The 26,366-nt window shown below is 48.8% G+C and overlaps 1 protein-coding gene across 2 annotated transcripts in view; it reads right to left on the reverse strand.

The window, feature by feature from the left end:
• Positions 1-26,366, reverse strand: part of TMEM237 (transmembrane protein 237) — a 205,692-nt gene that overhangs the window by 51,962 nt on the left and 127,364 nt on the right. For both annotated transcript variants that reach the window (XM_086955257.1, XM_086955256.1), the window contains one exon: positions 8,241-8,398. The gene's annotated coding sequence lies outside the window, so the exon portion shown is untranslated. The remainder of the gene's footprint in view (positions 1-8,240; positions 8,399-26,366) is intronic.

The raw sequence follows: 26,366 nt of genomic DNA on the forward strand, positions 1-26,366 counted from the left end.
GAGGTCAGGCACTTCAATTCCACCTTTTTCGAACGGTTGCGTTAGCACATTCAAAGTGCATGGTGGTTTTTTCCCTGCCCACACCAAGGACAGCAAACAAGTATTGGAGGGACTGACAGAGTCAGGTACAGAAGCTTAGGTAAAATGGTCATTTTCACTATTGCATTTCTGTCTGCAAGCAAGAGGGGGAGGTGAGTCCACCTCATGACCTGATCTGAGATTTTAGTAACAGCCCGCCCATAGTTCATATTTAATACTACATCAGGATCTCTGTGAACCTATATGTCTCGACATTTCACCGGGTAGGAGACCATAACAACAGAAAGTCTAGTGCCACTTCCCTGGTGCCAGTTGTGGAAACACAGTGGATTTTGCCCAGTTAATACCAAGGCCAGAGTAGCGCTTGAATGCCACATATTCGTGAAGCAGGGCTTGTAGAGATGTCTCAGGTTCTCGAATGTACAGCATCATGTCGTCCGCATAGAGCGGCCGCTGATTAAACCTTAGTGCGGCATGCTCATGCATTTGGCGAATTTTACAGGCCAGTGGCTCAAGCACCAGGGAAATCAGCATTGGGGATAAGGGGCAACCTTGACGAGTTCCCCTCCTAATTGGAAAGGCATCCGAGATCCACCTATTGACCCGGAGTCTGGCCATAGGCTCGGTGTATATCAGGCTTATCCATTTAATAGAAAAGGGTGGCATGCCCATCCTCCTCAGCAATGTGAACATATATCCTCACCTCAGCGAGTATTAGGCTTTCTCCACGTCAAGTAACACTGCAACCACCTGAAAATCCGACTTGAAATAATGAAGCACTGCAAAGAGCGTTCGCAGGTTATGAGCAGTGGATCATTTGGGGACGAGACCGGACTGATCTGGAAAGACCAGTTTTGGGACTAATGGTTTCAGCCTGTTCGCAATTATCTTAGCTAAAAATTTGGCATCAATATTGATTAATGATAGACGCCTATATGACTCACATTGATTGGCTTCCTTTTCCGGTTTCAGTAGGGTGACTATTAGAGCCTCGTTCAGGGTGGGGGCAGTATCCCACTGTCATACGCTTCTGCATACACATTCAAGAGTCTTGGCACAATCTCTTTGATATAAGCCCTATAAAACTCACTTGGTAGCCCGTCACGGCCAGATGCTTTGCAAGTGGGTAGTGACATTATAGCTTCCTTCAAGTCATCAATATCAAAAGGTTGCGCAAGATACTCCCTCTGTCCAACCAACAGCCACTCAAGAGCTATGTCATCCAAATATCCTGCAATCTCCTCCTCCCTGACAATTGGCCTGTCCCCATACAAAACAGAGTAAAAATCCAGAAAGATCTTGCTAATATCAGAGTTGGAATATCGCATACCTCCCTCTCCACCCAGCATCTCAATAACGTTTGCTTGTTCTCTGGGCATGGCAATTTTTGTGGCAAGGGAACGACTCGGCCTACCGCCCTCCACATAGTATTGTGCCTGCCAGCGTCTAGAGCAATGCAGGAGCTCCTGATCGACTGTTTGATTATACTCAGTTACTAGATTTCTTATTTTGGCGAGTATTTCTGATTCAGGCCCCCTCTCATATTCCCTCTCCAGTGTTGTGATTTGTGCAGCCAACATTTGCATTCTTCGACAAAGATCTTTCAAGACCCCGGCTTGGGCTCCTATACACTCCCCTCTTATTGTCACTTTAAAGCTTCCCATAAGGTCCCACACTCTCAACAGATCCCTCATTCTCAACAAAAAAGTTCTTGATCGTTGTCCCTATGGTTGCACGAAAGACCGGCTCTGTGAGAGAAGACTGCTGCGGTCGCCAGTGAAATGGGGGTCTCACACAATTGGGGACCTTTAAGGTCCATGGATATAGGGGAATGGTCCGAAAGTGTTTTTGGCAGGCTGGCGATCTTGACTACCCAGGTACATACCTCCTCTGATGTTACCCAGTAGTCCAGTCTGGACTATGAGCCATGTACTGAGGAGATGAAACTGCTCTCGTGCTCAGTAGGGTTACGAAGTCTCTGAATATCCTGCAGTCCCTCAGCATGCATAACTTCGGATAGTACCTGTGATGCTTGTATCCCCCTCCCATCCACAAACTGCGATCTGTCCATCTCCACGTCAATGCACAAATTCAAATCTCTGGCCCAAATCAGGGACGCAGGAGGAAACAAGGAGATTCATCTCCACACATCACTAAAAAACATAGGGTCACCTACAATGGGCCCATAAAAGTTTACCAGCAACACTAACGTGCCCCCCAGTCTACCCCAAACCATCGCCACTCTGCCCTGTTCGTCTGTTTCTGATTGGATCAAAGAGAATGGAGTCCTTTTTTTTTTTTTACTAACATCAGCAACCCATGGGCATACAAGGCATATGAGGCTACGACTCTCACCGCAGCCCATTTTGCCCCCACATTATTTTCAGTCCGTTTGGTAAGATGCGTTTCCTGTAGGAAAGCGATGGGTACATTAATCCTGTCCAAATAAGCTAAAACAGATCTAATCTTTTTGGGATTTTTGAGCCCGCGTACGTTCCATGTTAAAAACTTTGTTGTACAACTCATATCAGCAGAACATTGTCATTATAATGGCACATTTCCACCCACCCAGCAAGCCTAGATAATAGACCAAAGACATCATGTAAGCAGATTACCATACTTGATGTGAACGCTCCCTTACCCACCCACCCGCCGCCCATTTCAGCAACCCCAACACGCTAAAGTCATACTCCAATCCCACTAAACATCCTCCCCAACAACAGAACATCCCAAGAACTCTGCCTATGTTGGAATCATCTAGTACATGCTTCACACATGTCAATTGCAACAGTTCCCTGTATGCAACCCTACCCCCTTCCCACTTCAGCAACCCCAACATGCCAAAGCCATCCCCTGAGAAGAGTAAAACAACTCCTTGCAAAAACATGCACAGAAGACATATGCGGGGTACACCCATAGGGGGTCACTAGAGCGCAATCAGCCTCCCACATGTGAAGGGAGGTGGTTTATATACGCAGCAGAGTAATATTACAATAAGCCATGCGTTTTCAGTCAAAAAAGTATCCGGCCCATGTATTCCAGTAATCACAAAGGCAACCAACATTATAATATCATGCAGGCAGCCAGGTGTAGACATGGAGGTACGTATGCAGTGCTTAGTGTGTTGGAACGCTCTGCAATAGACCCAGCCAACACTGTTTTGGTAGTTAGTTGCATCTGCGGTTATGCCAGCAAAAGAACTAGTGACAAGTTCTCCCATCATATACATGGAAGTGAACAGTAGTGTGGTGGTGATCAAATAGCTAATTACTGGCATATAAGTACTTATACAGGCCTCAATGTGAAGATGCTTCCACCAGTAGGCCTGCCAAACTCCGAACAGCGCGGTCGGTTGAACAGCCAGTCATATCGTCAGTCTTCCTTGTCCTCCGGAGCTTTGGATTGCTCTTGCCGAGGGCGCTTGAGCGTCTGTGCGTATTCCATGGCAGCTTTGGGATTGGTGTAGATCCTGGCTTTATCCTCTGTACCTATGCGCAACCTGGTAGGGTACAACATGGCATACAGCACTTTCTCTGCAATCTTGACAGACTAAAATTCCCACCTGGCCGCCTGGACCGTCGCCGTGAAATCCGGAAAAAAGGTCAAATTGTTGCCTTGATGAGATATTGCACCTTTCTCTCTGGACTTTCTCAGGATCGCATCCCAGTAATTCAGGCATTGTACACAGGTGCTCAGATCCAAAGATGTCGCGAATCAGGTCCTCAACATACAGCTCCATCTTGCCTGTGTTGGTTGATTCCGGCAGACCCATGATCTTGATGGTATTACGGCGGGACCGAGCTTCTAAATCCTCGTTCTTCGCTTGGATTACTGTGAGTACCTTCTCCATGTCAAGTGTCTTGGTGGTAACCCCGCTCAGGCCATCCTTAGCGTTTGAGATTAGTTTTTCTGCTTTGCCCAGTTTAGCGCCCTGTTTGTCCAACTTAGCAGACATATGGTTGATTCTAAGATTGAGAGTATCAATTTTACCGTCAATAGATTGCAGGCTGCTCTGCATGACCAACAGTGTGGATTCCAAGGAGGTGGTGCTCTCTTCTGGGGCGTCCAGTTCAGAGTCAGATGTGGCCTCCCGCTGCCCCTTACTCTATTATCGACCTTCAAAATTGAGAGGTGGTTTGGTTTTGTCTCAGCAAGAACAGGGTGTCTAGCTCAGCCCGCAATCCAAATGTGATCCACTCGCAAATTGGTACTCTCTGCTCCAGTGTTCAGTGCTCCCCAGAAAGTCAAGTAACCACCAATGGTTGTAGTGGGGACGCAGTACAAGCCCCAAACTTGAACTATGTCCCAATTACTCCTATGCCCGCCAGAGTAGTGTCCACAGAGTAGCACAGGGGCAGGAATGCCGTACCGGCCCCACGCCCCCTGGATGCGCCACTCGAATTAGAAAGGTGGTACACAGTCATCACTTGTACAGTATGTTCCACCAATATCACATAGAGTAGAGCGAGCGGGCCGAAGACTCATCTTCACCACTAGTTCACACTCCCACCCAACAGGATCTGCAGATATGTGGGAAGTATTGGAGCGTCAGGGCATGGGCTTCTGCAGATGTCCTCGTATCGCACATATGTGATGTGGTGTGTGGGGTGAGCAGGTTATCCGCCTACTGGTAGTCACCCAGCTAGGCCTCCAGTAACATCATCTTCAGCAATTAGGCTCCGCAGGGACAAAGCGCGACGCCTCCAGGCGTCGCGCAACCCCCTCTAAACTCCCTCCTTCAGGGCAGTTCCAGCTAGGGAGCCCGGTCCGGCCTGCTATTATGCAGCCCCCAGGGGTGGTCGCTCACCGCAGTCATAGCCAGGGCAGCAAGTCACAGTCAACTCCACAGATCTGACACCAGCAAGGGTGGCGCGCAGCCTGCAGATGCCAGTGCCCGCCCTCGATTACACGTAGCAGGAATCGCTACTCTCACCCAGGGCCTACGCGCAGTCCTGAGGGCACCGCTGTAGATATAGGCAAGTAGCTCAGCACTCCAGCCACCAAACCGGGGACTCCGCAGCCGGAGAAAGCGTCTCAATGGTTTCGGTGGTCCAGTCTGTCCCTTCGCCCATGCCACACAGAGGCACCATGTAAGGGCTGCAATGCAGCCGCCATGATGTACACGGGCCCGATCAGACAGAGAGGTTGGATCGCTATTTTCTGCGCCCAGCAACTCTCTGAATTTACCTTCGCTGCGCTCTGGGTGTCAGGTTGGCTTCGCCCCAAGGGTGCAGTTCTGGGGCAAGCCTAAGCGGCATGGCCGTTCCTGGAGCGAGCTCCACTGGTCAAGACTCGATCCACCATTAATCTATCCTGTAACTGCACCTGGGGTGACAATTTTGATGAGATTTGATTACCTGACGTGGGGTGGAACATCTGAGGGGAATTAACTTCAGCTGTGGCGCATTGTGTGGGGTCATGGAAGTCCCTTATGCGGTCCAGCTTGAGAGCGTAGGTGGTGAGCTGATCGTGGTGGTTGAGTCTCTGGCCCTTGAAATAGCTGCAGCCGCTATCTTGTGGAGCTGGAGCAGGACGTTCAGCCGACCCGACCACAGCACTGGGTGCCTCCCCGTTTAGCGAGCTGTGACGCAGCTGGCTGCCGAGAGCATATCAGTGCTTGAGTGAGGTAATGGGGAGGGAGCTGCGTGGAGGGAAGGATCGTCCCGCTCTGCCCGGTGTCCTGGGGCTGGTGCGGACCTCCCTCGCCAGCGTGCCCCCTGCATCGACCGTGAGACGGGTGGCAGCTTTCCTATTTGCCCTTTTTGAACAAACGGTGATCTGTACACAGGCACAGGAGTGGGCCCCATGGGGATCGCGCAGCTATGCCAAAAGACGCACCAAGGCTTTCGTGCACAGAGGGGCAGTGTATGTACGCAACCCTAAGGGCTAGAAGGACCTGAAGCTCAGCAAATATAGACACAAGGGAGTCCAAAGGGGAGGGGGGGGGGCATCAGGCAGATGATACACCCCACGCGGGGGTTGCACATTATTATTATTAAATTTAATTTGTAATACGCGCAGATACCCAAAAAGGGTTTCCCGGCGCCTAGCACACAAGTTGCTAGAAAGCGAGTGGTTAAAAGCACATTTACTGCTAAAAAAGACAAGTTTTAAGATTTCTTTGAGAGCTCAGATAAGACGAGTCATTTTTAAAAAACACAGGATGAGAATTCCAGATTTTGGGGCCGAGACAAGAGAAGGAGCAACCTCCCATTCTTGTTCATTTGAATCTGGGGATAACAAAGTCCCCATGAGCTGTAGAGCGCAGGGGACGAGAAGGAATGTAGGGATGGATGACCTCTTGCAGATACGGTGGTGCAACCCCTTGTTTGATTTTAAAGATGTAACACAAAGTTTTAAATTGAATTCTTTGATCGATTCGTAGCCAGTGGCGGTCACGAAGATAAGGCGAGATGGAAGCCTGTATGGGAACTTGGCAGAGAAGGCGTGCTGCAGAGTTCTGCACTACCTGTAACTTTCTCAGTACCGTTTGACCCAAGGGGGGCCCCGATGCAAGAGGGACACTAGCAGAGCTCTCTGAAACGACTTGGGAGTTTGTGAAGAGGGCCCAGGCATTCAGAGACTCTGGGGCAATCATACCTAGGCAAGGCAATCATTCCATTTGCAAGGCAAAATGGCCGACAGATATGAGCTCTGGCCTGGAGCTCCCCGGACAGGGATTGCCTTTTGGCTCTAATCCCCTGGAATCCACTCCACCTTAGACCCTTATACACACCTCAGGTTAGTTTTTAATGCGGTTCTCGTCTCTCAAACTCCCGCTTTTTGAACTTGAAATTTTCAGAGAAACCGTGATTATTATCCTGATCATGGAGACCGAGCAACATGGCCGATGCCCGGTGGAGCTGCCTAGACAGCTAGAGAGGAGATAGGCTCTGGTTTACCCCCTCGGCTGTCACCTACCCAGCCGGACAGTGGGGACAATTTTCTTCGTCTCCCCACATTCGGACCTCTACCTCAAGTCGATCCCCCATTAAATCTCATACACTCTTCTCAAATCTTACTAAGTCACCAAGTTACTGAAAGTTGAGATTGCCTGTCCCCAGTCGATCTGTTTGTCTTACACATTGACTGTTTTGTTCCCTTAAATACTCTCCCCCTTGCTGGTATGCCTGAACCTTATTCCTTACACCTTTTTCTCCCCCCCCCCCCCTTACTTTCTATTCCCCGTAGGACATGTGTCTTTGTTACGCTATGCTCTGTCTCCGGACTTGGGCACTGTTGTTCGCCTCAACTGCCTTACGGATTTTGACCACGGTACCTTGGCATCCCATGACTCCTTCTCCAACCAGTTTGTTTACTCTTTCACCCTGACTTTTCTGTGTCCCCTGGAGTACTTTCCCCCTTGCCAGTTTTTTTCTGTTATGCTATGCTGTGCTTAGTAACACATGTAACCTTGTTATACTGTTTCCTTTTCTATGTTATGCGATGCTCCAGTAACTATGTAATAATGTTCTGAAACAAAGGCCTACCTCATGTAAAGCGCTCTGATACCTCCGAGTCTAGCCAGTGCTATGCAAAACGTTTCAAATAAATAGGTAAATGGCGAAGGATGGCATGATGGGAGCAGGATAATTGTCGGATAGAGAGTTCAGCCGGCGGAGCTGCACTAAGGCACAGCCATCTTGCTGTGCACCCTCTAGCCCGCCTCCCTAGCCTCCATCAGCCTTGGCAGTTTTAACCACAAAGGCTTTATGCTATATGTATTTACCATCTAGGGCACCAAGACTGTAGGATGCCTTTGCTTTAGAAGCATGAGTTGACCTCTGCAGAATCCACTATCTACCTGCTACCAGACCATCACTTTTCAGACAAATGAAGTTCTGTGGCCTGGTAGACTACCCTCTCTGCTTTTTTCAGTGACATTTATTTTTTAGTAAGTAAGGGAAAGAGTAGAAGATGCTTTGAGTGTTGGGTATGGGTTGCGTGAATGAAGCCATGCTGCCATAGTATTGGTAGAAATGTTTATAATACAATATGTAATTACATTACTATGTCATGAGGTTTTAATAACAGGTAACAGAACCACCAAAACAATAGAAGACAGATCCAACCCCTTTTCAGAAAGGCTTAAATCTGAAATTAAAATTACAGTCATGTCAGCAGAAAGGATAAATTAAGAAATTGCAAGAGCATAAAAAGTCTGAATTAACCTAAACTTGCAAAAGAGTCTCATTACTTACGATTCTTTTCAACAAATAGCTTGCCCACGGGTTGACTAGTCCCAGGCTGTGAGGTGAACACAGGGTTCTGTTCAGCTTGTATGTGTTCATCACCAATAATGTCTTCCTCCTCCACTCCCAGTTCATTAGGATATTGCAGATCAGCTGGCCGTGTCTTTCTGTTGTTATAAAATGTAAAAATAATGTTATAAGAAATAAAAGAGTAAACTTCCCACGGCATTTAAATATTATGGCAGACAAAAATAGAAGGAGGGAATAAACATACACAAGTAACCTATGTTTGTAAATGATACTAAGGAATATTATTTTCTAGCTATCATACAAACAATTCCACAAATATATTTGAATATATCTAAAACATTCTTCTCTAGTGTTCCAGAATACATAGAGGCAGCAAGAAGAAATCATCATCAAGGAGTGCAGTCAGCTAATCACAGAGAGGGAACCCATTCTTGCAGTTATTTTTCTCCTTTAACTTTACACATCCGTTTGGGTGGCATAACATAATCTTGTGCCTTGTGCAGACACATCGAACATATAGGGGGAAAAATAGTTTATCATTAGGATTAGGGCACTGTAAACCCCTAGCTCTACTCCTTTCACAGTTAATTAGGACAAGCTGCAGCTGTATGGAGAATCAATAAAGCACCCCAAAAGACACAGTCAGGGAAACAGAAAGTGTTTCATCCAGGTGTGTATGTTCCTTTAAGCACCTGGCCTCACCTACTATTCTTGTATCACCAATTGTTCTCACCTATCTTATTGCAATTAGTACCACAGAAGCATAGCATATGCTTTAATGGGAAAGTAGAGTAGATGTTGTGAATGAAGAACTAGGACTAAGGAATCACTAAGAAAGTGATTTTTGCCTTATTCCTTTGTGTTATTTTCTTTTGATCCCAGGTGGTTTGGAACAGACTACGCGAATGCACAGTGAGGCGAGGCGGAATACGCTATTCAGCAAACAAGCTAAAAAAGGCAAAGAACTTTCTAGCCATACGAGTCATATTTTGTATAAAATCTATTCAGAAAATATTTCCAGATTGCAAGAGAATGCCCTAGACTGCTCCCCGGCTAATTTCCAAGATGGACAAGTGTTTCAGGAATCAGAAGTTCATAAACCTCGCAACTGGAAGAAATAATCTAACTTGCAATGGTAGCTGAACTACCTTCTTCCACCATACATGAGAAAACGATGGTCTGCTTAGAATCTTTCTATGTAAACAATAGGAGTATGAGACCACTAATATGCATGATCTTCTCTGAAAAACATATGTAAGATCATGGTTGAAAAACAGGGACGGCAGTGCGAATGGCCGCCTAACCTCGAGCTCCGCAACTCGGGAGAACGACTCCGTCAGTTTCCTGCTGGCCCAACGTCCTAACCAGCAGCAAAAGCGGCGGACCTGATGCCTCACACCTTGCTGAGCCCTCCGGTGCCTTGATCTCTCCTCTCGAGGCGCTTAGCGAGGAGTTTTGCAACCTTTTGGAGCGATCGCGCGCCAGCGCCGATTCAACGCAAAATGGCGTCGCTCCGTCACATCGGTGATGCCTGACGATCTCTTCGGACTCTTGCACCCAGCCACACCTAGATGAGATCAACGCCGCCGGGGATGTCAGCTGCTCTCCGGATTTCCATTCATGTCGGTAGGAAGCGAGAGCTAAAACGCGTACCCAGCACTGAGATGCCGCTCTCTGCCCTTCTCGCCTGATCCCAAGATGGCAGCCATCATCGGAAACGCTCCGATTCCTACTTGCTCCAAGTAACTACAATTCACCATTAACCCCTTCCCTGCTGGCCCGTTTCCGCCCCTGTGCTGTAAACAAATGAACAGGGGCGGGTCATGACGAACCCCAGCCGTCATCAGCACACGAGCACTGTAGTGCATGACGGCTGGGGTTCGTCATCAGCATGGAAGGGGTTAAAGCGCCTGTAAGGAGAAGCGGTTCTCCTCTAATTTCATGCAGAAGACCACCTGTCTGCTTTCTATGAGGCTTTCCTCGATCCCTGGGGGTCACAATTTTAAGATATATTGGCATCGTGCCCCTAACCAGAACCTCACTCTGCTTCTGCTATAAGCTGACTCATCTAATTCCTTATTACTATCAGCAACACCGGAGGCCTTGGATCAGGAAACAACACAGGAAATAACACACCTATAGTCACAGCGTCAATCAGCTTGCCAGCACTAGGCTCGCCTGGCTCTGTGTGAGTCATCGCGTGGAGCCAACCTTGAGCGACTCACTGATATCTGCGCAGCCCTAGCCTGTTTTTCAACTCCCTGTCTGAACCCATCGACGACAGCCCCAGACAAGATTTCCAGACAAGGTAACTGGTAATCTCATCTCTTCTCAAACCTCACGTCCAAAATGGCGGGCAGAGATGAAAAGACAAATCCTAAGAAGGTGAAACCTGAGCCGCAAATTTCTGACTCCCCCATTAAGAGTAAACCAGACATGGCGGCCACGATGGAAATGATTTTGAAAAAATTAGGAGACCTCACTGTTATCTCCAAATCAACCAAGGCGAATACTGACGCTATGCAGCTTGAGCTAACGGCCATCAGAGCTGATATGAATGACCTAAAATCGAGGCTGAGCACAGCTGAACAACGCATCAGCGACGTGGAGTACCTCTCACGTCAATCAGCTGCTAGAATACAGCGCCTTGAAACCGCCACTGACATCCTCAGACGCCAACATGCTGAGTTGGAAGACCGCAACAGGCGAGGGAACATTAGAATTTTTGGGATACGCAGAAAAAGATGCGGACTCTTGCGTGACTTTCCTAGAAGCATGGATCCCCATGATCACCAGCATTGCATTCCCGCATGGTCTGGAGCTAGATCGAGCGCATAGAATCCCCACATTCACTACTAACCGCGAGAAGGGTCCCAGACCAATGATATGCAAACCACTCAGATACCAACATGTCGAATTGATCCTACAATACGCAAGGAAGAAGCACCCCATCATGTGGGAAGGTCAGAGGATCATTTTTATTTTTACACAGGACTACTCTAAGGACACAGTGGAGGTTCGCAAGGGGTTCCTGGAACTCCGCGCCAAACTCAGATCCAAGAGCATACCCTACTCCTTTGCAGGTCCAGCCAAGTTCAAAGTCACAATAAACGGCCGCCCAAAATTCTTCACAGACCCGAAGGATCTGGAAAACTACCTGCAAAATGGCCCACCTCAAGAAATGGACCAGTCGAATGGCCCTTCTAATAAAAGGAAGACCACGTGATTATCCTGACATAGTACAGGTCAATCGGATCTCTATCCTTTCCAGGTCGCACCATTGTGTACTTGAAGTTTTGTGATAGTTGCCATCTCTAGTTGTTGCTAGTCCGCCCACTCACTGATACCAAGTACATACCCTACTTTCCCACTATCAACTTATCGCTTCCATGCATACTGTCAATGCTGTTAGATATGTGACGATAAATGTTCACCTTTGTTTTACTACAGTATTGGTAATTGCTTGCATAATGACTAGCAGGTTCTACTCTCACTCATAGTCTCTATTGCGCGACGCAAATAGTCGCTACTAGATTGTCATTATTGTTATCATATGTTTCTGTGCACATATACTGCCTTTAATACAGGAAGCTCAATCCAGTATAACGATTCAGGTATTTTTGATACAACGTTTAGCTGGTTCTAATCTTCTTACTGTTTTCGTCTGCACGTTGCAGACAGTCACTCCTGGTTTAATATAGCATATTATTGCGCACATACACTATCATTGCGCACATAGAAATTGCTGCAGTAAATAATACCCGCTGCCACACTTAGTCTGGACATCTAAATACACTTACGTTTTAACATTGGAACTAATGAATAACGTTTGTTAATGTTTAATAACTCCTGTTTTGCCTAGCTAGGTACTGTCGTCGTACTCCCTACGTACGTATTTGGGGTGGGGGAGGGGGGATTGGGAGGGTTTGCATGGGGAATTGGAAAAAGAGAGAGTTTTCAGCAGGTAAAAATTGTTGGTACTTTAGAGCATTATATACCTCTTTGTGTTATTTTTTGTCCCTTTTTCTGTCTGTTTCTTACAGGTACAACACAAGGACGCTAGTTCTGTCCCTAGCCATATCGCTAGATCTGTCCACTTGTTATCGCATTAGCACACAGGCTCCCCACGGGGATGCTTGACTCAATGTTCTGCCCCCCGCCAGATCACCGCTTAGCGATAATCTTGCCCGTCAATGTCTAACACTAAGTCAATAACAGATGACCTCAACATAGTTTCGTTAAATGTTAAGGGTCTTAACCACTCTGTAAAGAGGAGGAAAGTGTTTGACTACATCGCCAAAACTAAGGGGGATATTATCCTCCTACAGGAAACTAAACTATCGGAAGAGGACACACGATTCTTAAACATCCATTGGTCTTCCCATATACTGTCATCTCCTGCACCGCAGAAGAAAGGAGGTCTAATTACCCTGATATCAAAGAAGTCGAACATAACACGGGTTTCACACACTCATGATGCGGAGGGGAGGGTTTTGGTGGCCCATCTGCGCAGAGAAGATGGCCCAATACACGTAGTGAACATATACGGCCCCAACTCAGACGACCCCGGGTTCTGGGACTCCGTTTCCCGCTCGATGGAGCATATCCCTCAGGACGACCTTCTCATTGTGGGAGGCGATTTTTATCTTCCTCTAGACCCCTTACTAGACAGGCAATCCAAATGCGCTTTTCACCCGTCACGCTCACATGAGGCACTCCTGCGGCTATGCGAACGGTACTGCCTTAAAGACTCCGTCTCCAAAACCCTGATGGGAGAGACTTCACCTTTTACTCCACTCCCCACAACTCCTACTCACGTATTGACTTTATCCTAATATCCTCCACATCTGCACACCTAATCGAGGAAACCGACATCGCCCCTAAACTGATCTCCGATCATGCCTGTATTCACACCAAACTTGCAGGCTCCCGCTCAATCAGACCGCCCAGAAGATGGCGTTTCAATGATGAAACGCTAACCAACCCTGATGACAAAATACAGATTATTAAAGCCATTGAAGAATACTTACTCTTAAATAATGTCCCTGACACAGACCCAAACATCCTCTGGGACGCGCTCAAAGCCACGATCCGTGGAGTTATTATTAACATAAGAGCCAAAGCTAACAAAGCGATAAACAAAGAACTGGAGCAACTAGAGCAGGAGATCAGATCACTAGAATCCTTACAGAAAACCAACCCTCAAGACTCCAAACCCCTTGACCAGCTCATAAAAAAGAAGTACGAGTATAATTCCATCGTGAGTAAGAGAGCAGGTGTGTGGATCAACCGCTTCAAAGCCTTGAAGCTGTGTGAGGGAAACAAAGCCGGAAAGCTACTGGCCTCCTATCTTAAACACAAGCAGAAACTAACAACCATATCCTCTATAAAAGATCCCGCAAATAATACGCACGCCAACCAGTCCAAGATTCTTGATACCTTTAAACATTTTTACGAAGAATTGTATAGGAACGATAAGTCCTTGGACCTAAAGGCATGCATGGATTATCTAGAGGCCCTCGACCTTCCCAGACTCTCAGAGATAGACAAATTAAATCTAGGGTCCCCCATCAGTATCACAGAAATCTCGACAGCCATCAAAACACTCAAAAGCAACAAAGCCCCGGGCCCTGATGGCTTCTCTGCCTCTTTCTACAAAGCCTTTGACAGCCAACTTTCCCCGACACTCCAAACTGTGTTCAACTCTACCGCCTCTAGTGGGAGTATCTCTCCCTCGATGAGTGAAGCCACAATAATTGTTATACCCAAGGAAGGGAAAGATCCCCTCCAGACTAAAAACTACCGCCCCATTTCGCTTATAAATATTGACTGCAAGATCTATGCCAAGATCTTAGCAACTAGACTAAACGCCGTGCTACCCAAATTGATAAGTCCGTCACAAGTAGGTTTTTTGAAAAATAGGATGTCGAATGACAACACCAGACTCCTATGCCATATACTTGAAAAAGCGAAAAACTGCAAAACGCCGATGGTTGCAATAACCCTAGATGCTGAGAAAGCATTCGACAAAGTCTCATGGCCATTTCTTCAACAATGTATGGGCGCATTCAATCTGGGTAACTCTTTCATTAAAATGGTGATGGCCTTATACTCCGCCCCCTCTGCCCGTATAACTATTAATGGGACACTCTCTGACCCGTTCTGCCTATTCCAAGGAACTAGACAGGGTTGCCCACTTTCACCGGCTCTATTCCTGCTGGCACTTGAACCACTACTCCCCGACATCAAGAACAAGCATTTGCAATGCAATAGGTCTCGCATTATTTAAGTTTGAGCTATTAGCATTGTAAATGGCAATTGTTTTTTGCTTTATGCTATAGTTTTTTTTTTACATAAAAAGCTTCATATAAAATATGTTTTATTAAAGTTATTTATGCAGTATCTAAATTTTGTTTGCATAAAACAGTATAATAATATCTTAGTAAAAAAGTCAAATATTTTAATGGAAATTCACCAAACGTTCATTTATGTGTTGGTTTTGAAAATAGCTAAATTAATAGCTTTGTCATTTACAATGCCAATAGTTATAACTTTCGCAAATGTGACACCTATAGCATTTGTAATGCAACATTTGTATTTACGTGACTTAGATGTATTGATATTACAAATAACAATGGCTTTTAATTTGTTTTAATACTTAATAAAAGTGATTGTAATTTATAATGGCAATAGCTTAAACTTTTGTAAATAACTTTTGTGAAGATTATGTTCAGTGTATTTTATTGTAACAAAATCCAAGAACAGAAGTGAAATATTAACATCTTTTTGTGACATTTGTAATAAAGCTTGAAACATTGAGAGAACATATTTGTGCTGTGGTGGTGCTGAGTGATGCTGTGGTGGTGCTGAATGGGGCTGTGGTGATGCTGAGTGATGCAGTGGTGGTGCTGAGTGGTGCTATGGTGGTGCTGTGGTGGTGCTGAGTGATGCTGAGTGATGCTGTGGTGGTGCTGAGTGGTGCTGTGGTGGTTCTGAGTGATGCTGTGGTGGTTCTGACTGATAATGTGGTGGTGCTGAGTGACTGTACTCACTGTCACTCTGCACTCACTGTCACTCTGCACTCACTGTCACTCTGCACGCACTCTGCACTGACTGTCACTCTGCACTGACTGTCACTCTGCACTCACTGTCACTCTGCACTCACTGTCACTCTGCACTCACTGTCACTCTGCACTCACTGTCACTCTGCACTCACTGTCACTCTGCACTCACTGTCACTCTGCATGCACTCTGCACTCACTGTCACTCTGCACTCACTGTCACTCTGCACTCACTCTGCACTCACTCTGCACTCACTGTCACTCTGCACTCACTCTGCACTCACTCTGCACTCACTGTCACTCTGCACTCACTGTCACTCTGCACTCACTGTCACTCTGCACTCACTCTGCACTCACTGTCACTCTGCACTCACTGTCACTCTGCACTCACTGTCACTCTGCACTCACTGTCACTCTGCACGCACTCTGCACTCACTGTCACTCTGCACTCACTGTCACTCTGCACTCACTGTCACTCTGCACTCACTGTCACTCTGCACTCACTGTCACTCTGCACTCACTGTCACTCTGCACTCACTGTCACTCTGCACTCACTGTCACTCTGCACTCACTGTCACTCTGCACTCACTCTGCACTCACTGTCACTCTGCACTCACTGTCACTCTGCACTCACTCTGCACTCACTGTCACTCTGCACTCACTGTCACTCTGCACTCACTGTCACTCTGCACTCACTGTCACTCTGCACTCACTGTCACTCTGCACTCACTGTCACTCTGCACGCACTCTGCACTCACTGTCACTCTGCACTCACTGTCACTCTGCACTCACTGTCACTCTGCACTCACTGTCACTCTGCACTCACTGTCACTCCGCACTCACTGTCACTCTGCACTCACTCTGCACTCACTGTCACTCTGCACTCACTGTCACTCTGCACTCACTGTCACTCTGCACTCACTGTCACTCTGCACGCACTCTGCACTCACTGTCACTCTGCACTCACTGTCACTCTGCACTCACTGTCACTCTGCACTCACTGTCACTCTGCACTCACTGTCACTCCGCACTCACTGTCACTTTGCACTCACTGTCACTTCGCACTCACTGTCACTCCGCACTCACTGTCACTCTGCACTCACTGTCACTCCGCACTCACTGTCACTCCGCACTCACTGTCACTCCGCACTCACTGTCACTCCGCACTCACTGTCACTCTGCACTCACTGTCACTCTGCACTCACTGTCACTCCGCACTCACTGTCACTCTGCACTCACTGTCACTCTCCACTCACTGTCACTCTGCACTCACTGTCACTCTGCACGCACTGTCACTCTGCACTCACTGTCACTCTGCACTCACTGTCACTCTGCACGCACTCTGCACTCACTGTCACTCTGCACTCACTGTCACTCTGCACTCACTGTCACTCTGCACTCACTGTCACTCTGCACTCACTGTCACTCTGCACTCACTGTCACTCTGCACTCACTGTCACTCCGCACTCACTGTCACTCTGCACTCACTCTGCACTCACTGTCACTCTGCACTCACTGTCACTCTGCACTCACTGTCACTCTGCACTCACTGTCACTCTGCACGCACTCTGCACTCACTGTCACTCTGCACTCACTGTCACTCTGCACTCACTGTCACTCTGCACTCACTGTCACTCTGCACTCACTGTCACTCCGCACTCACTGTCACTTTGCACTCACTGTCACTTTGCACTCACTGTCACTTCGCACTCACTGTCACTCCGCACTCACTGTCACTCTGCACTCACTGTCACTCTGCACTCACTGTTACTCCGCACTCACTGTCACTCCGCACTCACTGTCACTCCGCACTCACTGTCACTCTGCACTCACTGTCACTCTGCACTCACTGTCACTCTGCACTCACTGTCACTCCGCACTCACTGTCACTCTGCACTCACTGTCACTCTGCACTCACTCTGCACTCACTGTCACTCTGCACGCACTCTGCACTCACTGTCACTCTGCACTCACTGTCACTCTGCACTCACTGTCACTCCGCACTCACTGTCACTCCGCACTCACTGTCACTCTGCACTCACTGTCACTCTGCACTCACTGTCACTCTGCACTCACTGTCACTCTGCACTCACTGTCACTCTGCACTCACTGTCACTCTGCACTCACTGTCACTCTGCATGCACTCTGCACTCACTGTCACTCTGCACTCACTGCATGCACTCTGCACTCACTGTCACTCTGCACTCACTCTGCACTCACTCTGCACTCACTGTCACTCTGCACTCACTGTCACTCTGCACTCACTGTCACTCTGCACTCACTGTCACTCTGCACTCACTGTCACTCTGCACTCACTGTCACTCTGCATGCACTCTGCACTCACTGTCACTCTGCACTCACTGCATGCACTCTGCACTCACTCTGCACTCACTCTGCACTCACTGTCACTCTGCACTCACTGTCACTCTGCACTCACTGTCACTCTGCACTCACTGTCACTCTGCACTCACTGTCACTCTGCACTCACTGTCACTCTGCACTCACTGTCACTCTGCACGCACTCTGCACTCACTGTCACTCTGCACTCACTCTGCACTCACTGTCACTCTGCACTCACTCTGCACTCACTCTGCACTCACTGTCACTCTGCACTCACTGTCACTCTGCACTCACTGTCACTCTGCACTCACTGTCACTCCGCACTCACTGTCACTTCGCACTCACTGTCACTTCGCACTCACTGTCACTCCGCACTCACTGTCACTCCGCACTCACTGTCACTCCGCACTCACTGTCACTCCGCACTCACTGTCACTCTGCACTCACTGTCACTCTGCACTCACTCTGCACTCACTGTCACTCTGCACGCACTCTGCACTCACTGTCACTCTGCACTCACTGTCACTCTGCACTCACTGTCACTCTGCACTCACTGTCACTCCGCACTCACTGTCACTCCGCACTCACTGTCACTCTGCACTCACTGTCACTCTGCACTCACTGTCACTCTGCACTCACTGTCACTCTGCACGCACTCTGCACTCACTGTCACTCTGCACTCACTCTGCACTCACTCTGCACTCACTGTCACTCTGCACTCACTGTCACTCTGCACTCACTGTCACTCTGCACTCACTGTCACTCTGCACTCACTGTCACTCTGCACGCACTCTGCACTCACTGTCACTCTGCACTCACTCTGCACTCACTCTGCACTCACTGTCACTCTGCACTCACTGTCACTCTGCACTCACTGTCACTCTGCACTCACTGTCACTCTGCACTCACTGTCACTCTGCACGCACTCTGTACGCACTGTCACTCTGCACGCACTGTCATTCTGCACGCACTCAGTATTCAGCTTGAGAGACTTGAGTTGCCCTCACGGCATCGTCCATACTCACAATGAACATTAACATGAATTAATCAATGCAAGTTATTTGTTTGTTGTTTGTTTGTAATCATTGAGTAACTTAACCATTGTTGCATCTTTGCCATCAATACAATCATTTTTCTACAATTAGCTTTATATAAATTAGCACCTTCACTATCACTGCGCCGTTCCGCCGTTTCAATTGATCAAATATGCACTTGGCACCTAGCAACTAACTGTGACACACCCACAGTATAAACTTTGTTCCATCCTTGAAGATGGCGGATTTCTTCCCTTGATTTATCTAGTTATCTGCAAGGAATATGACCCCACTCCAAGATGGCGGCCAAAACCGGTAGTCCTACTACCCTTTCCCCCAATTGGAGGCACGCATATCTGGCGTCTCATTCAGTATGCTCGTAGTATCTGTGATCCGGTGTGCTATCAATAGACCCACCCCATCTGTCTTTACACCCCCCGCGTTTGCACGCATGCGCACAATTATGCGCAGCCGCATATGGTCCATGTCTCGGCAGCATGTATTTTTAAGCTCCCCATTCTTCTGTCGGTTTAGTGCGCATGCGTGTGATTGCACGCATGCGCTTTCAAGATCCAGCGGCGAACACTACTCCTGTTCGAGCACCGTTAACCGCCGTTCACCTGTAGCCCCTGCCTCGGGGGCTCAGGGCCCGGCCGAGGCTCACAGGAGAGGCCCGCACAAAGGCGAGGAGGGCTGCGGGGATCGAGGGGTGCTTTTGCAAGCTCCCCCGCCGCCAAAGAAAGGCGCCCATTCACTACTTGCAGATGCAGCATGCCCCCACCCCCCGCCTTTCTTTCACAGTGCGCTGCCCCAGGTGTGCAGCTGAAGGAATCCCCTTAATTCCATTGTACTCGCATCCCATGCTGCGATTTTAAATTGGCCCACGATTTTAGTTAGAACACCGGCCTGCGACCAGGAAGTCAGGCAGGCCGGGCGGGACAACCGGAAGTAGGAGGGCGGGAGCCTACCCCGCCTCCCACGGAAGAGCCGCAATTGTTTGGCGCACCGGAGCAGGCAGGAGCCTACCCTGCGCCCCGGTGCCGAAGAAGGGAAGAAGAGTCTTGCTGCCGGTGGGAGCCGCTGCACTGAGGATGCCGGTGAGTGGGGCTTCGCCTTGTTGGGGGGGGGGGGGCATCTGTGTGCGCGCGCGCGGCGGCGGACTGTGTATGTGTGTGAGCGTGCATGTGTGTGTGTATGTGTCCTGGAGTCTGTGTGTATGCGTGTGTGTGACGGGGGGGGGGGGTTGCCTGTCTGGGTGCCTGCGTGTCTGTGTAAGTGTAAATGCGTGTGCGTGTGTGTGGAGCCGAGAGGAGAGGGGCTGGTGTGTGTGGAGGGGTCTCTGTGTATGCGTGTGTATGTGCGCATGCGTGAGTGCTGTGTATGCGTGTGGCTGTGATGTGCGCATGCGTGAATGTTGACGCGCGTGCACGCAGCTCAATCCAGCCGCTCGTCACAGTTTCGTGTCCCTCATTCCCCCGTGTCAGACGACTATAAGTCTCCAGCCTGGACGCATCCTTCGGATGCGATGTCCAGGCGAGACCTAAAAATGAGGACATCACAGGTGTCACCTTCGGAAACACTCAGGTAAAACTAGCGGCATATGCCGACGACATCTTAATAGCCACAGAAAACCCAACCTTATCAATTAAGGGGCTTATGTCCTCCATCAGTAAATACTCGGCATTGTCCGGCTATAAATTAAACAAGGACAAATCCGAAGTCAAACCACTTAATGTACATACTACCAAAGAGGTCCTTGGAGATTCAGGACTAGCCTGGCAACCGGATGTCATAAAGTATCTAGGAATAGAATTCACTGACAACATACTAAGTACACTCAAACACAATGAATCGACCACACTAGCAAAAATTAAAAGAATCCTGGATGGTTGGTCGCCGCGATTCATTACATGGTGGGGTCGGATGGAGACGATAAAAATGATGATCTCCCCATTGGTCAATTACCTGAGTTCAATGCTTCCCCTAACACTCTCTAACGATTTCCACTCTAAACTAGATAAGGTAATTTCCTCCTTCCTCTGGCAGGGAAAAAAAGCCAGGATCAGCATGAAAAAGCTAAGACTCGATAAATCCTTGGGGGGTGTCAATCTGGCCGACTTTAGACTTTACCAGACCGCCTTCCTGGCTAGGCAAGGTGCGATTTGGCTCACACCACAACCTGAGTACACACCCGTGTGTTTGAACGTCGAAAAATCCCTAGTGGAAGGGCTTGACCCCTCCTCCCTCCTTACCATCAAAGTGCGTCCCAATATTGATTCTAATATCATATTTAAAAACACTAAGAACTCCCTCCTCCATATAAGTAAATCTCTACCCCATCAATTTGGCAATTCAAAATGGGAATCTCTATGGCAGAATAACACTATAACATACAGAGGAAAACCGTTGTATAATCCTTCTTGGATCAGGAAGGGAATACACTTCCCTCACCAACTTTACGAGGGCCAAACACCACTCACATTCAAGGACTTACAGGATAGATTCCAACTCGAGAATATTGACTTCTACTATTTTCTACAAATTAAGGTGGCCCTAACCAAAGCAAACTTGGGCGACACATCCCCCTCACTCCCTGGCCTTTTATCCACCCTTAATAGACTTGGCCATCAGGTATCCAGAATGTACAAAATGATCAAACCACAGAAATCTAACCTGAACTAAATTCTGGCTCCTACACAAAGCCTTTTGGACCCCTAGGAGACTTTTCCTGCACAACATCAAAGACAATGACTCCTGCTGGAACTGCTTGGAATCGGGAGGAGACCTTGAACACCTAATATTTAAATGCCCCCGGGTTGCCACATACTGGGACAGGATATTTGACTTTGTCAACAAAGCCCTACACGTTTCTCTCCCGAGAGAATTTGCTACTCTAGTTATGGGTTCTTCCAAAGCTGTCACTTTAAATGAAAATGACAAAGCCCTACTTGATCTTTTACTGACAGCGGCGGTTAAAATCATAACGTCCAACTGGAAAAATACAGCCAAAGCCTCCTTCCCCCATTGGCTCAACTGGGTTTCTAATCTCAGGGGTGCCGATACCATTGCCCTTGCCTCTCACCCCTGGCGTCCACAACATAGGAAAATATGGGCCTCACTTGACGCTCACTTTGATCTCTTCAAACCTCCCTGAGACATCTAAACTCTGATTTCGCAATCAACTTCTCAATATGTTATTTGATGGACGTGTTTCACCCTACTGTGCTATATGGCTGATCTATCTGCCTGCTGACATACGCCTTCGTGTTGTACGGATTTGATGCTTAATTGTCATTTCTCTTTATTTATTTATTTACTTTCTCCCCCTCACATGTTATGTTACTTCATATTATGTTACTTCACCGCTTCTCAATTCATTATGTACTTGTACCATGGACTTTATCTGCTATTATATGTTCTGTTTATATCACTACCAAGCTCTGTCAATAAAAAATTTTGTGAAACAAAAAGAAAAACAGGGAGAAATATCCCTGTGCTGTGGAGGCCATGTGCAATGCCCTTGGAATAAAGCAATACAGAAAGTGAAACATAACTTTGTCTTTATGGAAAAAGTACGATTTATTGGCTACTGATCGAACCCATGAGTTAGTTAAGATCAAATTGTAGAGAAGTCTCCCACATTAGATAACGGGATAATGTCGTGCCTAGTAGATGATGAAAGACTTTACAGTACCAAGAGAGAATGAAGGAAGGGCTGGTCTCCTTTTGAATGTCTAGTGACAAGTTCTCACCAATGTTAGTATACTTTCTCCTAATATGGGCTTTCCCAGTGCTGCACCAATGGGCAGAATTCTCATTGCTTATGTTTAAGATTGCATAACCTTCTCAAGAACAAGACCATTAAGTTCAAAAACAGCTGAAAAGACTAATTGTCTCTCTCCTGAACAGGAAGTATTGAGGCTTTGGAGAGATGCAAAGGGTTGTTCTCTGACAAATTTAGTACGTAGGAGAACACACATTGTTGGATTTGTGTGCATTAGAAGTGAGTTCCTTTGTCTCTAAATTTCTGGACAGATTTGTGATTTGACAGGAATCAGAAAGAAAGGGTAAATATGTCTTGATGCACAACACCCAGCACATAGATGAGTTTTTCTCATTTGCATTATTTTTCATAGATCGAGGTAGGATGTGGCGCACCAGCTACTTAAGAAATCAGTACTGGTCACAGTCTCAATGTATCCATTTTCTTCTGTTCTCCTTTTCAATCAATCAATCAAAAAATTGTAACAGCCAGGTCTTGAGTAGCCTCCAGAAGGTCAGCAGGTCTTGGGTCTGTGGTAGGCTCAGTGGGAGGGTGTTCCAGGTATTGGCGGCGAGGTGGGAGAAGGATCTGCCGCCGGTGGTTGTTCTTTGGATGCGAGATACGGTGGCGAGGTCGGCGGAGCGGAGCTGGCGGTTGGTGATGTAGAAGAAAAGTTGTCTGTTGAGGTAGGCTGGGCCGGTCTTGTGGAGTGCCTTGTGTGCGTGGATGAGGAGCTTGAAGGAAATCCTCTTGTTAACCGGGAGCCAGTGCAGGTTTCTCAGGTGGGGGGTGATGTGGCTGTGGCGTGGTACGTCGAGGATCAGGCGTGCAGAGGCGTTTTGAATGTGTTGCAGTCATTTGATGAGCTTGGCCGGGGCTCCCGCATAGAGGGCGTTTCCATAGCCGAGTCTGCTACTGACGAGGGCCTGGGTGACTGTTCTTGTATCTGTCGGGATCCACCTGTAGATCTTGCGGAGCATGCGGAGGGTGTTGAAGCAGGAGGAGACTGTGTTGACTTGCTTGGTCATGGAGAGTGTTGAGTCGAGGATGACTCCCAGGTTGCGTGCATGGTCGGTGGGTGTCGGGGCTGCCCCCTGTGCCGTTGGCCACCAGGAGTTGTCCCAGGCTGAAGGGTTGGAGCCGAGGATGAGGACCTCCGTCTTGGCCATGTTCAGCTTCAGTCGGCTGATCTTCATCCAGTCAGTAACGGCCTTCATTCCTTCGTGGAGGTTGGATTTGGCAGTGAGGGGATCCTTGCTGAGGGAGAGAATCAGTTGAGTGTCTTCGGCGTAGGAGGTTATGTTGAGGTTGTGCTGTCGGGCGACGTGTGCGAGAGGGGCCATGTAGATGTTGAACAGTGTCGGGCTAAGGGATGAGCCCTGGGGTACGCCGCAGATGATCTTGAAGGCTTCGGATCGGAATGGGGGAGGCGGACACTCTGGGTTCTGCGGGAAAGGAAGGAGGTGGTCCATTACAGGGCCTTATCTTGGATCCCTGCGTCGTGGAGGCGTATGTGGTGGCAGACAGTGTTGAAGGCAGTGGAGAGGTCCAGGAGGATGAGGGCTGCGGTCTCACCGTTGTCCAGCAGTGTCCTGATGTCGTCACTGGCGGCGATGAGGGCAGTCTCGGTGCTATGGTTGCTGCGGAACCCTGACTGGGATGGGTCCAGGATGCTGTTTTCTTTGAGGTATCGGGTTAGCTGTCTGTTGACTATCTTCTCAATGACCTTGGCTGAGAACGAAAGCAGGGAGATGGGCTGGAAGTTCTTGAGGTCTCTCTGGTCCGCCTTGGTTTTCTTTAGTAGGGCATTGATCTCGGCGTGTTTCCAGCTCTCTGGGAAGGTCGGGGTCTCGAAGGAGAGATTGATGACGTTGCGCAGGTGGGGTGCAATGCAGCTGCTGGCTTTGTTGAAGATGTGGTGCAGGAATGGGTCTGACGGGGAGCCGGAGTGGATTGTGCTCAGGGTCTTGACGGTGTATGTCCATCAACTGTGGCTTTTGCAGGGTCTTGACGGTGTCGTTAATGTTCATGTTAGCCCAGGCTGGAGGGGGTCGTGGTCGATGGTGTGCGGAGAGTCTGGAGTGTCGATGTCTGTTGAGGCTGTGTGGGTGTTGAAGCTGTCGTGGATGTCAGAGATCTTGCGGTGGAGGAAGGTGGCGAGAGAATCGCACAGGGCTTGCGATGGCGGCATGTCGTTAGTATTGGAGCTGGGGTTGGAGAAATCCTTTACGATGTTGAAGAGCTCCTTGCTGTTGAGTGTGTTGTTGTCGAGTCTTTGAAGGAGGTTCTCTTGGCAGACCTGTTGAGGTGATGGTGTTTGCGGATGGCGTCTTTGTGGGCTGCAAGGTTGTCCGGTGTCTTTTCATTATGCGGTTTCTTCTCATATTTCCGGCAGGTTCGCTTGGAGGCCAGGAGTTCTGGGGTAAACCAGCTAGCTCTCTTGCTGGTGTCTTTGTGGGTGGGTTTCTTCAGCGGGGCGAGGGTGTTAGCGCAGTCATCATTACAGCGTCTGAGGTTGCTAGCTGCATCGTCGCGGTTGGAGGGGGTCGGTGGAAGGGCTGAGAGCAAGGTTTGCGTGTAGTTGGTCTTCTGTGATTTTGCTTGAGTAGCAGCGGGGAGCTGTTGGGTGTGGTGGGTTTCTGGAAGGTGAAGTGGATGCAGCGGTGGTCGGTCCAGAGGAGTTCGGTGGTGCGGCTGAAGGAGACGTGGGAGCTTGAGGAGAAGACGGGTTCGAGCGTGTTGCCGGCGGAATGGGTAGGCGTTGTGACGAGATGCCTCAGTCCGAGGTTGTCGATCAGGGTGGTGGAGTTGCTGTCATTGTTGTTCTCAAGGTGAAAGTTCAGGTCTCCGAGGAGGGTGTAGTCGGTGGAGGTCATGGCGTGCAGGCTGATGAAGTCGGCGATGGAATCGCTGAACTGGGGTCAGTGTCCGGCGGGTCTGTAGACGAGGGTGCCTCTGAGGGTGGCGTTGGGGTCTGTGTGGATCTGGAAATGCATGTGTTCGGCGGTGCTGAACGTGTCGCCGGTGCTGGTCGAGACCCTGATGTTGTTCTTGTAGACGATGGCGATTCCTCCTCCGACTCCGTTGGTGCGGTCTCTGTGGGTGATCTTGTAGCCGTCTGGGATGGCTATGGCGATGTCGGGTGCGGAAGAGTCCTTCATACAGGTCTCTGTCAGGAAGGCAACGTCCCAGAGCAGGTCCCAGAGCTCGACGGCGTCTTTTGCGTGCGGAGCGGGTGTTCAGTAGGATGCAACGGAGGTGGTTGAGGTCTTTCTTGGCGGGTGGTTCGGCGGCTCTGAGGCTGGTGTAGCTGCAGTTCCGGCAGGTGAATGGACCATGTGTTCGTTTTGGGGCGGCCTTGAAGCAGGTGTGGGTCCGTCCAGAGTTGAGAGGGTGCAGTGTGCTGGCATCGTAGCGGCAGCAGTTGTCGTGGTGGGCGCGGGAACCAGGGGTTCTGACTCTGGGTGCGGTCCAGGCGCCGACGGACGCAGACGGGCTTGCCTTAGGCGCCATATATGGGTAGGTGGGAGGGAGGAGCAGCTGGGAGGCAGGGGCAGCAAATGGGCAGTAAGGGGGGGCAGGGCTGCAGGGGATGCAGCAGCGGGAACGGGAGCGGCGAAGGGAACAGAAGACAAGGGCACAGAATCACACGGCAACGATGTGGACAGAAGGGAAAAGGGCACAGAATCACGGGGGTAACGATGGGAACAGAAGGAAAAAGGGCACAGAATCACGGGGGCAACGATGGGAACAGAAGGAAAAAAGGGCACAGAATTGCGGGGGCAACGATGGGAACAGAAGGAAAAAGGGTACAGGAGAAAATACAGGCACAGAGGGAAGACGGACAACAGCAGTCACAGACACCAATAAACAATAAGGGCAATACAATGAATGACACCGACAATAG

Source organism: Lissotriton vulgaris, chromosome 2_1 (assembly GCF_964263255.1).
Source record: "Lissotriton vulgaris chromosome 2_1, aLisVul1.2, whole genome shotgun sequence".
NCBI lineage: Eukaryota > Metazoa > Chordata > Amphibia > Caudata > Salamandridae > Lissotriton > Lissotriton vulgaris.